Below are 13031 nucleotides of genomic sequence, written 5' to 3' on the forward strand. Positions count from 1 at the left end.
AGCACCACCGATAAATAGTTCCTCTAAAGATTGGCCAACCGTTGTGTATGTATTTCAGCAGGAGGTATCTTCAACAAATTAACGTTGTCCGTCCCCGAGCATGACTAATGCACAATTTCTCCGGAGACTAACCAACTAGCATAAATCTGCATGTCTCACGTCTTTTATTGCTCTTACGTCATTAGGTGTTGTCTATCCTCGAGCACAACCGATGCACAAGTACTCTAAGAATTGGCCAATCAGTGGTAAATATACATGTTTCATGTCTCCTCTCATACTAGTTGGCATTGTCCGCCCCTCTACACAACTGATAAACAATTACTCCAAGAGGAATAAAGATGGGTGTATGGATATGGAGTATGTAGATCTTCCTGCAAACAACACAAAGAAAAGAAAAAAGTTGTTATAAGTATATATATATATATATATATATATAAAGGGAAGAAAATAAGATGGAACTACAAGTTTGATTCGCCTATTAAAGAACGGGAAGTCTTGAAATTTTTTCCACAAAGCAATGATGATAAAAAGAGTGTGATTTATCTACATCTTGCTTCTATTCTTGTTGAGGCAAAATTAATACTCCAACATTTCTAGTTCATCAAAGAGGAAAATAAGGGCCAAATCTAATCTACACTGCCTTTTCTTCAAAGCTGATCCAATGATGTATCAATCCAGGAGGAGCACTGGCTTTTGTACTTCCCATCATTAATCATGTCGTGAATGCCATCAAAGAAGTTCCAACATTCCTCTATGAAGCTTTTAACAAGGGGAAATTATTAAAAAAAAAACCAAAATAATTAACTATTTATTAAAAAAAGACCTAAATTTATCAAAATTCGTGTTGAGAATTTTTCTCTCACCTCTAATTATTTAAAAATAAAAAATCATTTTAAAAATTATTAATTGTTTAAAATTTAAAAAAAAAACCTAAATGATTAACTATTTATTTAAAAAAACCTAAATTTATCGAAATTCGTGTTGAGAACCTAGTTCAGCCCTTAAAGGGTTGAACTTTTTCTCTCACCTCTAATTATTTAAAAAATCATTTACAAATCAAAAATCATTTTTAAAATTATTAATTAATTATTAAAATTAGGAGAGAGAAAATTTCAGCCCTTAAAGGGCTGAAATCTTCTCTCTCCTCTCTTACATTCTTCCTCAATTTTTCTTCCCATTGACAACCTTCACCAATTTTTTTTACAGAAGCTCCATCCATCGTCTTCTTCTTCTTCTTCTTTCTTCTTCTCAGGTAACTCTCATCTTTCATTTTATGAACATCTACGATCATACATGCTTCAGTTTTAAGAGATCAATCTTGATCTTGATAAAATCTTAAGAGATCAAGATCTTAATTTTGATAAGATCTTATGATCTTGATAAGAGCTTGATCATGATCGTGATTGTGATCAAAATCGATTATTAAAAAAAGAAAAACTATGTATTTAAAAAGATTTTCTTTTTTTCTTTTTTATGTTTTTAAAAAGACCACTTAACTAAATGATAAGACTTTGTAGAGACTTTTCCCCTTCTTATACTTAAATATGCTAACTGTTAACCACTAACTCCACTAAGTAAAAGATAAAAATTAGGGAAAATTATTAAAAAATTTCATGATCGTGATCTGTATTGTAGGACAATCATGATCATGTTCATGATTGTGATCATGATCGTGATCCGTATTGTAGGACAATCATGATTAAGATCGTAATTGTGATCATGATCGTGATCGTTCTCATGATCATGATCAAAATCGTTATCGTGATCCATAACGTAGGACAATCATGATCGCGTTAATTAAGATCACAATCGTGATCGTGATTATGATCGTGTTGTTATAATCGATCAGCAAAATTAATAAATAAAATAAGTATTTAAATATTATACTATATTAAAAAAAAAATTATTATAATAGATGACAGCTAATGATGGACGTATTCTTGAAGGTCCGACTATAGATGTTGTTTTAACCGATTGGTAGGGTCATATATCGAGTGATATATGGATGGGACAGATTATAATTTTTATTTAAAAATTATTAATGCAGAGATAGATTATAATAATATAATTATTTAATAATTAATTTTATAACTATGCAAATTGATTATGACTCCCATTTACGAGTACAATATCATGCGTAATTTTTTAGATATTGAGACATTAATGGTCAACAAGAAGCGTTTGCTGCTGCTGTTGGTTTTAAGTAGTACCAGCGCATCCGGTGGCTGCATCATGATTCATACCTTTTCTATGCATTAGCTAATAGATTTTGGCCACAGACTTACACATTTCACCTTCTATTTGGAGAGATGACCATCACATTAGAGGACACTTTTCATTGTTTGGAACTAAAGATCGATGGATGCCCTATTGTTGTACCACATACAACGAGAAAGGAGTATCACAATCTTATCTATGAGTGTCTTGGAAAGCTACCTCGTACTGATAGAAGCTCTTTTTACAGTTCTATTATCCTTACATGGCTACATGATACATTTGGGAGATTATCGAATAAAGATATGTCTATAAATGAAGTAAAATTTAATTTTTTATTATTATAAAAATATCAAATTAAAATTTATATATATATATATATATGAATTTTTATTATTTATTAATTTTTAACTTTATATTAGATAAATAAATATACTCGTAGATATCTATTGGCACTATATGGAGTCACATTATTTTCAAATGCATCGGGTAATACTGTTGACAGTAATTTACTTCATTTATTTAGATATCTATCTCATATGTCACGTTATACTTGGGGTGTCGTCGTTCTTGCATTTTTGTAATGTTCTCTTAGCAAATTTGTAAGGAACGAAGGGAAACGACCATCGAAGCTTATGAGATGTATATCGTTATTACAAGTACGGGCACACGAATGATTACCAGTAGATAGGCCCATACTTACGAGTGATGATCTTTTATTCCCTTGAGCGTGTAGATGGATGACGCATAATAGGACGTATATTGGTGATCCGCATCATAGTGTCTTACCATATCGGACCGAGTTGGATTTTCTTCTCTCCTTTATGGTAAATATAAATATTTTAATTTATATGTTTAATTAAATTGTTATTATGATATTTCTTCTCATTTATTTAATTATTTATTCTTTTTTAGGTTGTATGGATCTCATATCTTCATACCGCAGGTGGAGATATGAAGATTATATAGATAACTCGTGATATGAGCTTGCACCAATCTTGTGTAATATTTTTACACATTGTATTGTATCATCTCGTGGATAGATGTATGCAACAATTTAATTTACAACAACTTATCCCAGGTCTTGTCAAACAGTGGGCTACATTGAGGAAGAGAACAATAGATAGCACAGTAATGTTAGATTGGGAAGAAAGATTTATTAGATTTGCGTACATGATCAATTATGTTAGAACTTGCAAGGTAATTTTAAAAAGTGAAGTTTAGTTATGTCAATTATGTTAATTATGTTGAGACTTACATGATAATTTTAAAAATATTTAGCTAATTGGTCATCCGAAAAATTTCAGAGATGGTATGGTTGTCCTCGGACGCATAGTCCGACGCTGCATTTTCTTGAGTCGTGATATATGCCTCATGGTTATATGGATGACTTGTACGTATTATACAGAAACAAATGTTATAACGTGGTAAGTTATAACAATTATTTTAATAATTTAATTTTTTTAATAAAAATTTATATCTAACATAGTGTATTATTTTTCAGGCCGGTGTTCTTAATTCTTTGACTCCGTAGATCCATGAGATGGATGTCCATGGACGAGTCATAAATCAATTGGAAATTATTGTCTTAACCCTAACATTGCTACTACCTTTGCCTCTTCAGATACCTAGATCGAGTGAGCCTGTCTATACAGTTTTACAACGTCGAAATGAGCCTGAGCTTGAACCTGAGCCTGAGCTTGAGCCTGAGGATGACAATGACGATGAAGATGAAGATGAAGATGATGAGGAGGAGGAGGATGGTGATAAGGAGTCTAGAGGACAACAGGATGAGGAGTCTCGAAAGTAGCAATATGATGGAACTAGATATTATATGCAGATCATGCGCTCATCATTTTCTTCTTTAGAACCATATCATACACAATACTCATAGATTCTAGAGGCTCCAAATCTTCAGCCATCATCTCAGCCTGCACATAAATATCATATGCAATACCCATAGACTCCACAAAGTCCATAGACTCCACATCTTCAGTCATCTTAGCCCCAATCTGTTGAAGAATTAGGTATTGTTTTACCTAGACGTAATCCAGGAAGAAACGTATCTAAAAAATCAGCTCGAGAATTATTAAAAGGTGATTGTAGTCGAGGCAAGCACTGTTGATTTTAGTCATTTATTATGTTATATATTACGATTTGCTCGAGAGTTATTATGTTTGTTTGTCACATGATTAAGTTTAGATTCAAAATATTTACCACATAATTAAGTTTGTCACGTAATTAAGCTTGCCACATGATTAAGTTTAGCTTTCCCCCCAATACTAAACCATCCCTAATGAATTTATAGAAAATCATTATTCATATATTTTCTTGGTTCACCTAATGCAAGTTATGTCCACAAAATATTTAGATTTCCCCCAATATTAAACCATCCCTATGCAAGTTATATTTTCTGACTCCACCCCCAAGTTAAAATGTGGTGAACTCAACACTAAGTGGTGAGCTCAATACTAAGTTAAAAAGTTGTAAGCTCAACACTAAGTCAAAAAGTTGTGAGCTCATTACTAAGTGGTGAGCTCAACACTAAGTTAAATAGTGGTGAACTCAATACTAAGTGGTGAGTTCGATGGTATTTACCACGTGAACTATATTTTTAAATTTGCATTTGAGCTATATTTTACATTTTGCCACGTTATTTATTTGTTAAATAAAATAACATAATGATAATAAAAGATACTCAACATTTATTTACGAGGTTCATTACATAATCTAGCAACTACATCCTCAAGTTCTTATAAACCAATCCACTATTTTCATGCGTACATATTACATCTCAACTTACAAATTGATATACAATATTAAACACAAACATTTAAAAAAAATTAAAAAATTACAATTATTTTAAAATTGAATTTCTACATGTGGATCGATTGTGTCTAATATTTTCGCAATAACTACAATGTAATAGTCATACATCTTGAATGTCAATCTGATTTATGTTTACCTTTAGACGACCAGGTCGGCGTCGAGTCATAAGCGATAATATTTGTTCTTCTTGTTGAGGAGGATTTTCTAACTCATATAGATTAGGAATACCTTCCATAGAAGTTGCATAACACTGTATATATCTTTCAACATTAAATTCGTTAGAACAAAATTGATATTTATCCCATCTTTTTATATCGCATACTTTGATTTCATGTTGACATGGAATAAGTATTTGAGTCCATTTTCTACAAGTATAATATCTATTATCCATTTGAAGTATATGTGTTTTGGATTTCTCACGATCATATACTTCAAATCTCATATCATTAATAGTTAAAAGTTTATAACTAATAGCCTTTTGTATTATTTTTCGAATTTTATTTTCTATCATTAGAACTAATTGAGAATCTCAAATAATACTCTTTGATCTACGTTTATTATGTAATTCAATTATTTTATACCTAATACCTTCTAATAATCTAGTTATTGATTTCATACGTAATTTTAATATCCATAAATAAAAAATTTCGTTTGCATTTTATCTTATTATTCTAAAACGAGGTATTGGAGAATGACTTATTGCCCCAATGAACTAATGCATGTGTCAGATCTTCTTCTGATATTATCCAATTATATATTTCAATATTTTCTCTCTTAATTCATTCTAACTTTTTTTACAGTCAATTTCAATATAAGCTTTAGTTACTTTTTCTAAAAGTTTACAAAATAAATCTGATTTATAAATTCATTTTAAATTTACTTGAAAATGTTGAATGCAAAAAAAAATGAAATGATGAAAGAAAATATTTATTAATTGCAAATATTATTCCTTTTTGTTTATCTGAAATAAATAAAATTTTATTAAAATCATAAGGTTTAAGTGACATTTCAAAATAATTTAAAAACCATTTTCAAATATCTTTATTTTCTTGTTCAATTATTGCATATGCAAGTGAAAAAATACCATAATTTAGGTTGTGAATAACCGTAACAAGCAGTATACCTTGATATTTATCCTTTAAAAATGTACCATCTAATCCTATAATTGGTAAACATCCATTTTTAAAATCATCTATACATGCTTTAAAAAATATAAAAATACGTTGAAAATGACTATTTGGACTAATTTTAAGAAAATAAAAGTTTCTTGGATTTGTATTTAAAATAGTTTGACAATAATATTCAATATTTTTATATGCCTCAACTTCACAACTATGTATTTCACGATTAACTTTTTCTCTTACTTTCCAAGCTTTTATATATGTGATAGATACATTACATTCATCTCTAATATCAACCACTATAGATTGGAGAGAATAAAATTGATTATTTATTTCTCAAGTTAATATTTTATCTTTTATCCAGTTACTACTGGCTTGAGGATGAGATCGTGAATCCATTGTACCCATACATGTGTGGGTTGTGTTAAATTTACGTATAGTAAATAAATCACCATTTGTAATAAAAAAATTGTATATATGCATCAATCACAGTTTGAAATATCGTATTTAACTATAACTTTTTCTTTATTAGTAATAACATATTTTATTCTAAAATTATTTTTAATAGTTAAAGAAATTATTTTTTTCTCTTAATTCAATTACATTATTAGAAAATTTACTAATATAAATATCAAATATATTTTCGTCATCGTCGGATGACGAACTCAAATTATTATCAACAAATTCATTTACATCCTTCTCATACTCATTTTGTGTTACAACATTACATTGATTTGTATTGTATGTAATATTATGGTCTATATCAGTATTTTGATGTTGATTTGATGAGCTAGGCTCACCTTGACCATAATTTGATTAATACGTTACAAAATTTTCATGTTGTATCACAAAAATAATTGTACTTTGAAAATTTTGATTATAATTTAAAATATATTCCCAAGTACCTTGATCAAAAATATCAATTAAATTTTTTTCATTATCTAAATTGATAACTGACCTTATTGAAAATTGTCGTTGAATATTACAGATTGAAATATAAAAGCTTTTAACTCCGCATATGTAATTTTTGATGAAATTGATAAAAGTCATGTACTTCCATCAATATACGTGATACCTTCAACAGAACCTCCATATCGACAAATAATTACTCTTGAAGACATCTTTAATGTAAATTGTTAGAGAATTAAAAGAGTGAAGATTAGGAGAGAATCAAAATAGTGAGAATTGTGAAAGAATAAGAATGAGGTATGTATATATATACACATAGTCTAACGGATAAATAACGATCGAAAAATGGCTAAATAACGGTCAAAAAATGGTTGAGGGAACGGTAGTAATTTCGACTCTTAAAGGGCCAAAATTTAATAGGAGAGAGAAAATAAGATCAACGGTTGTAATTTATCTGTAATTTAGTCTAACGGATAAATAACGGTCGAAAAATGACTAAATAATGGTCAAAAATGATTAAATAACAATTAAAAAATGGTTGAGGGAACGGTTGGATCAACGGCTGTAATTTATCTCTAATTTCAACCCTTAAATAATCGAAATTTGATAGGAGAGAGAAAATAAGATTAACAGTTGTAATATCTTTAATTCGAATTAAATATGAAAGAGAAAATATTGGCCCTTTAAGGGTCAAAATTTTCTCTCTCTAATTTTAAAATTAAAAAACTTTACTTTTTAAATGATATGGAAGAGAGAGAAATTGTTCGACCCTTAAAGGGCGGAACTAAGTTCCCAAAGTAAAATTCATTAAATTTAAGATTTTTTTTAATAAATATTTTTTATTTTTTATTAATAATTTTCCCTTTAAACAATATCACCACTTTTTATCTTATTGTTAAAGATTAGAAGATTTATGTGGGTATTGGAAGAAAAAGTCACCAATTCTCTTTGGATTCTTCTAGAAAACCCCAACATTCATATCACCTGTTTCATCAAATAAACAGCAAATGAAGGAGTTGACATTGAAAAAAGCAAAAAATTAGGCGCACAGTCCCTATTTTGGTTTTCAAAATAGAAAACATTAAAATATATAAAAGGGGTATTTGCTAAAAGAAAGGATTGAAGATATCAAAGATTTGAGGCCAATAAGTTTGATGAACACTAGCTACAAAATTATCATGAGCATCCTTGCAAAAAGACTAAAAGGTATTATCCAAGGGTTGATCGGGGGGAGTCAAAGTGTGATCATCAAAGGGAGGCAGATTCTGGATGGGGTTCTAATAGCAAATGAGTGTATTGATTCTAGATTGAAGTCTGGCAAGATAGGGGTGGTTGTAAGGTGGATCTGGAGAAGGCTTATGATCACGTTAGTTGTCAATTCTTGGAATACATGTTGGGGAGAATGGGTTTTAGTAGCAGATGGATATCATGGGTTATGACATGCGTTTCCTCCCCCCTCTTTCTCGATTCTGGTAAATGGATCGTCCCATGATTTTTTAGGAGTTCTAGGGGTCTTCGACAAGAAGATCTTTTATCCCCATTCTTATTTATTATTGATGCAAAAATGTTTGAAAAGATGATGGAGAAAGGGTTTCAAATGGATTCTTTGCGGGGTTCTCAGTAGGAGCTAATGTTAATGTTTCGCACCTTCAATTTGCAGATGATACACTAATTTTCTTAGATGACTCTATTGAGCAAGAAAGGAGACTAAGTGGTATGCTTTGTTGCTTTGAAGCAATGTCGGGTATTCCAGTTAATATGAGGAAAAGCAAGATACTTCCAGTCGGCATGGTTAGGTGTGTCGCTCTTCTTGCGGCCTCGATGGGTTGGAATGTAGGCAGGTTACCTTCTACTTATTTGGAATTGCTGCTAGGGGCCCCATATAGAAGGGTGGAGATCTGGGATCCAATAGTGGAAAGGATCAAGAGGAAAACAACGGCGTGGCAAGCTAATTATCTCTCCAAAGGAGGCAAATTGACTCTGATAAAAAGTGTACTATCTAGTATCCCACTTTACTTTATTTCTCTACTTTTATTGCCCTGAAGTGTGGAACAAAGACTAGATAAGCTTTTTCGCAACTTTCTTTGGCATGATAGAGTTGGGAGTAGGAAGCACCATCTAGTGAATTGAAAACGGGTTTGCTCAGACAAGAAGTATGGTGGCCTTGGAGTTAGGAGGCTCGGACTATGAATTTGGCATTGAGGGGAAAATGACTTTGGAAGTTTGGGACTGACAGAAATAACTTGTGGAGACAAGTCATAGAAGGGAAGTATGGCGCCAGAAGGACGGGGTGGGAAAGCGGGTCAGTTAGATATCCTCATGGATGTGGGATTTGGAAAGGTATTATGAAGATCATTTCATTGTTTAATCTGAGAATTAAATTCAAAATGGGACAAGGTAATCGGGTAAGATTTTGGGAAGATATTTGGTGCGGAAACTAACTACTTGTGGGGGTTTTTCCGAATTTGTATTCCATATCCTCAAAAAAGGGAGTCCAATCACATCATTTCGACAATCCATAGTCGGAGAATAGGCATGGGATCTTGGTTTTCGGAGAGGACTCAACAATTTGGAGCTTGAAGATGTTGTTAGACTAGTTGGTGGGGCTTCACGCTTAGAATTTTGTTCGGGTAGGGAAGATGAAAGAGTGTGGATAGCGAGTAAGGGTGGAAAGTTTTCGGTGCGCTCATTCTATCATTCCTTATGCGACAATGCAGAGATTTCCTTTCCTCATGTTTCAATTTGGAGCCCTAGCATTCCAAGTAAAGTTGCATTCTTACATGGACGGCGTCCTTAGGAAGAATTCAAACGGTGGATTTTCTGATGCGACGTAGTTTGTATGGAGTGAGTTGTTGTGTGCTATGTATGGATAATGGAGAATCATCATATCATCTTCTTCTTCATTGTAAGTTTACACATGGTAAATGGGCACATTTTTTGAATTTGTTTGGAGTTATATCCTGTCTTCCTCAAACTCTAAAGGAGCTATTTACTTGTTAGTCTTCAACTGGTTACTCGTTTGGTGGTGTGAAGAGATTGTTGTGGAGTATTACACCATTTGCAATCTGTTGGAGGTGTGGCTTGAGAGAAATAGGCGTATCTTTGAGGGGAAGCAGAAAGATTGTGGAGAGACAAATATGTCCATTGTGGGCCTAATATTCTTCTGGTCCAAAGTTTTTAAGGAATTTAGGGGGGGTTTTCTTCGAGGATTTTATTTTTAATTGGGATGGGATTTGTTGTATTCCTTATGAGTAGTTCCATATTGTAAGGTCGTGCTAGGTTGGTCATCTCGACTGACCTGGTTTTCTTATATGAATGAATTACTACTTATTCAAAAAAAAAAAAAGTTGAAAGAATCAGGAGGTTGTTTTAACCCTCTTAAGTACAATCACAAGAGAGATGGCTAAAAGCGAAGAGTGGTTGCTATACCAGGAACAACCATTGTCGAAAGGATGAAACACGGTTTGGCCTCTAATGGCATCCTTAACCAAAAGCCCATGCTCTGGAACTGGTTATCGTTGCTAAAACACAATGATTCAAAACTAACGATCAGTGAAGAACAACCATGTTCTACTTTTGAAAGAAACAAGAACATTGTCCAGATGAAGGCTGTTATTGCTATCAAACCAAGAAAAGAATAACAATCATTTACTACATCCTTCACATGAGAAAGTTAAGGGCATGTGTGAGGTGAAAGAAGTTGAGTTGAAACCAACACAAAAAGATATAGACGATCCTCCATATGAAGCATTTCTGTACAAGACATCTCCAAATGAGACATCGATGAAAGTTTTGATTGCTGCTACCCAGGCTAAGCGACATTTATCTTTGGATGATGAGGCTATTCGTGACGATGTGTCAAGTCCATCTTTAATGCATAGGGAAGATTCTTATGACCAAGCAGTCCCTCCAAATCCAATGATCATCCTTTCATCAACCATTTATGGGAATTCTCTTCTACATAATTTATTGGATGTACAGATGTTCTTTCAATCCATAAGAAAACTACCCATGCACTGGAGATTGATGAAGAAAGAAATTTGGAATCATCAGTGTTTCATAGGCAGAAATCATTAGGCAAGTGTAAATGTCGAAGCAAATGAAGCAAAGAAATCTTTTGAGTCCATGCTTGAAACACTATCAAGAACAAAAGAGAGAGGTGAGTGTATATATATATATATATAAATAAAATATAAGGAGAAGAGGGTACATGTCGACTATTGTTGCTACCAAGAAGAAACCAGCCCCAACCTCTGTTTCGAAGAACCGTTGGAGTTAGAAAAGAAAGCTGCTTCGAGCAGCTCAGATTTTTTCGATGATTCTGGTTCTGAGAAAGAAACTAAACCAAAGGTAGCTGCTACCACATTAAAGAAGTTGCCAATACTTGGCTGTCATGAACGACTCTGTTCCAGCTCCCAAGAGGAAATCCAATCTCACTTTTCTTCCCCCTCCTATAAACTTCCCTGTTCAAACAAAACTTCGAAGAAGGCTGATTTCATATATGAAATGGATCCAAAATCCACCCAAGTGACGATATTATAAGTTGGAAAAATACTTGTGTTCTAAAACTCATCGGTAGAGAAGGCACAAGAAATAATGCTCTTTGCAAGCAATGGAAGCAGCTTCGCTTTGACTTCTGAAACTAAACAACTTAATTCTAGTAAGGTTGCTGCCTCGGGTACAAATTTGGTTTCTGATTTCGGAATCAATTCGAAGGCATCTTCAAGTTAATGTTTCAGATCTACCAATTGCAAGAAAAACTTCTCATCGGTTCATGGTGAAGAGAAAAGATAGGATTAGTGCAAGAGCACCATACCAACTAAGCAACTCTGCTGCAGCTCCTACTAAGTCGGAGGTAAGCAAGACATGGCTTGGCTTGGCTCCACAGTTTTCACTTGAGCTCCAAATATAGCTATTCAGATGAATAATAGATCCCCATTTTACCAACTAGTCTGCTTCGGCTAACATATTGTCAGCTTCAACGCCTAAAAGAAAACATAGTGGAAAGTTGAAAATTTAAAAAAAATAAAAAAAGAATTTTACCTTTGCAACAATGTTGCCTTAGGAGCAGATGAAGAGGAGAGAAGATATACCTGATGAGCATGTTCTGAGTTTGGACTGCAAGATGAAGAAGAGAATGCGAGAATTTTATTTCCACAGCAGTAGCACCAAAGGGTAGAACATAAGATCAAGTCGCATGCCCCTGTTTTGGCAAACGAATTTTTTTTAAAAGAACCCAGTTTCGATCTTTTCTTCATTACAGATTGAAACTTCGTCCTCAAATAATGATCCAAGAACGTTTCTTAATCTCTCCCTTCCTGGATCAGATTCAAACGAACCCAATGATGGTTTGTTTGTGGGTAGAGATCACAGTCCCTATTTTGGCAAAAAGAAAAAAAAATTAAGAAGAAGAAGGAGAATGAGAAGAGGTTACCTGTAGGCATGTATCACTTCAAGAACCAATGTGTTGGTGCAACTTCCCTTCAAAAACCAGCCATTAACAACAGGCATGTAGCACTCCAAGAATCAATGTGTTGTTGCAGATCCCTTCAAGAATCAGCCATCAATAGTTGTTGTTACAATATGAGAGAGAAAAATGACATAAACAATATGATATGAACTACTTTAATTACTTACTACATAACACAAAAAAACTTACAACCTGATGCACTTTATATAGAGCTAATCTCTAACAGATAATAACATGAAATAAAGAAAATGCATCCACTAAATCCTAGAAAAGCAACGTGCAGCAACCAACCTCCTACTGACTTGGTAAACACAAAGCCATGTTCTCCACCATAAACTACGTACTAATAACAAACTCCTATATTCTAGGACACTAACAGCTGACCCTATAACTTAAATAAATTAAATAAACATAGCAAATAAAACCCACACCACTCAACATTCCCTCTCTTAAATTGAAAGTTTGCCAACATTCAGTTTAATCCAACT

At 32.8% G+C, this 13031-nt stretch overlaps 1 long non-coding RNA gene across 1 annotated transcript; it reads right to left on the reverse strand.

The window, feature by feature from the left end:
• Nucleotides 1-10675: 10675 nt before the first annotated feature.
• LOC147410389 (uncharacterized) lies at nt 10676-12693 on the reverse strand. Its single transcript, XR_015177883.1, has 4 exons — nt 12508-12693; nt 12167-12391; nt 11325-12058; nt 10676-11210 (listed from the first exon to the last, which is right to left on the reverse strand). It is a non-coding gene; the product is annotated as an uncharacterized LOC147410389 (long non-coding RNA).
• Between the last annotated feature and the right edge of the window lie 338 nt (nt 12694-13031).

Source organism: Akebia trifoliata, chromosome 1 (assembly GCF_017979445.1).
Source record: "Akebia trifoliata isolate Shusen 1 chromosome 1, ASM1797944v1, whole genome shotgun sequence".
Taxonomy (NCBI): domain Eukaryota; kingdom Viridiplantae; phylum Streptophyta; class Magnoliopsida; order Ranunculales; family Lardizabalaceae; genus Akebia; species Akebia trifoliata.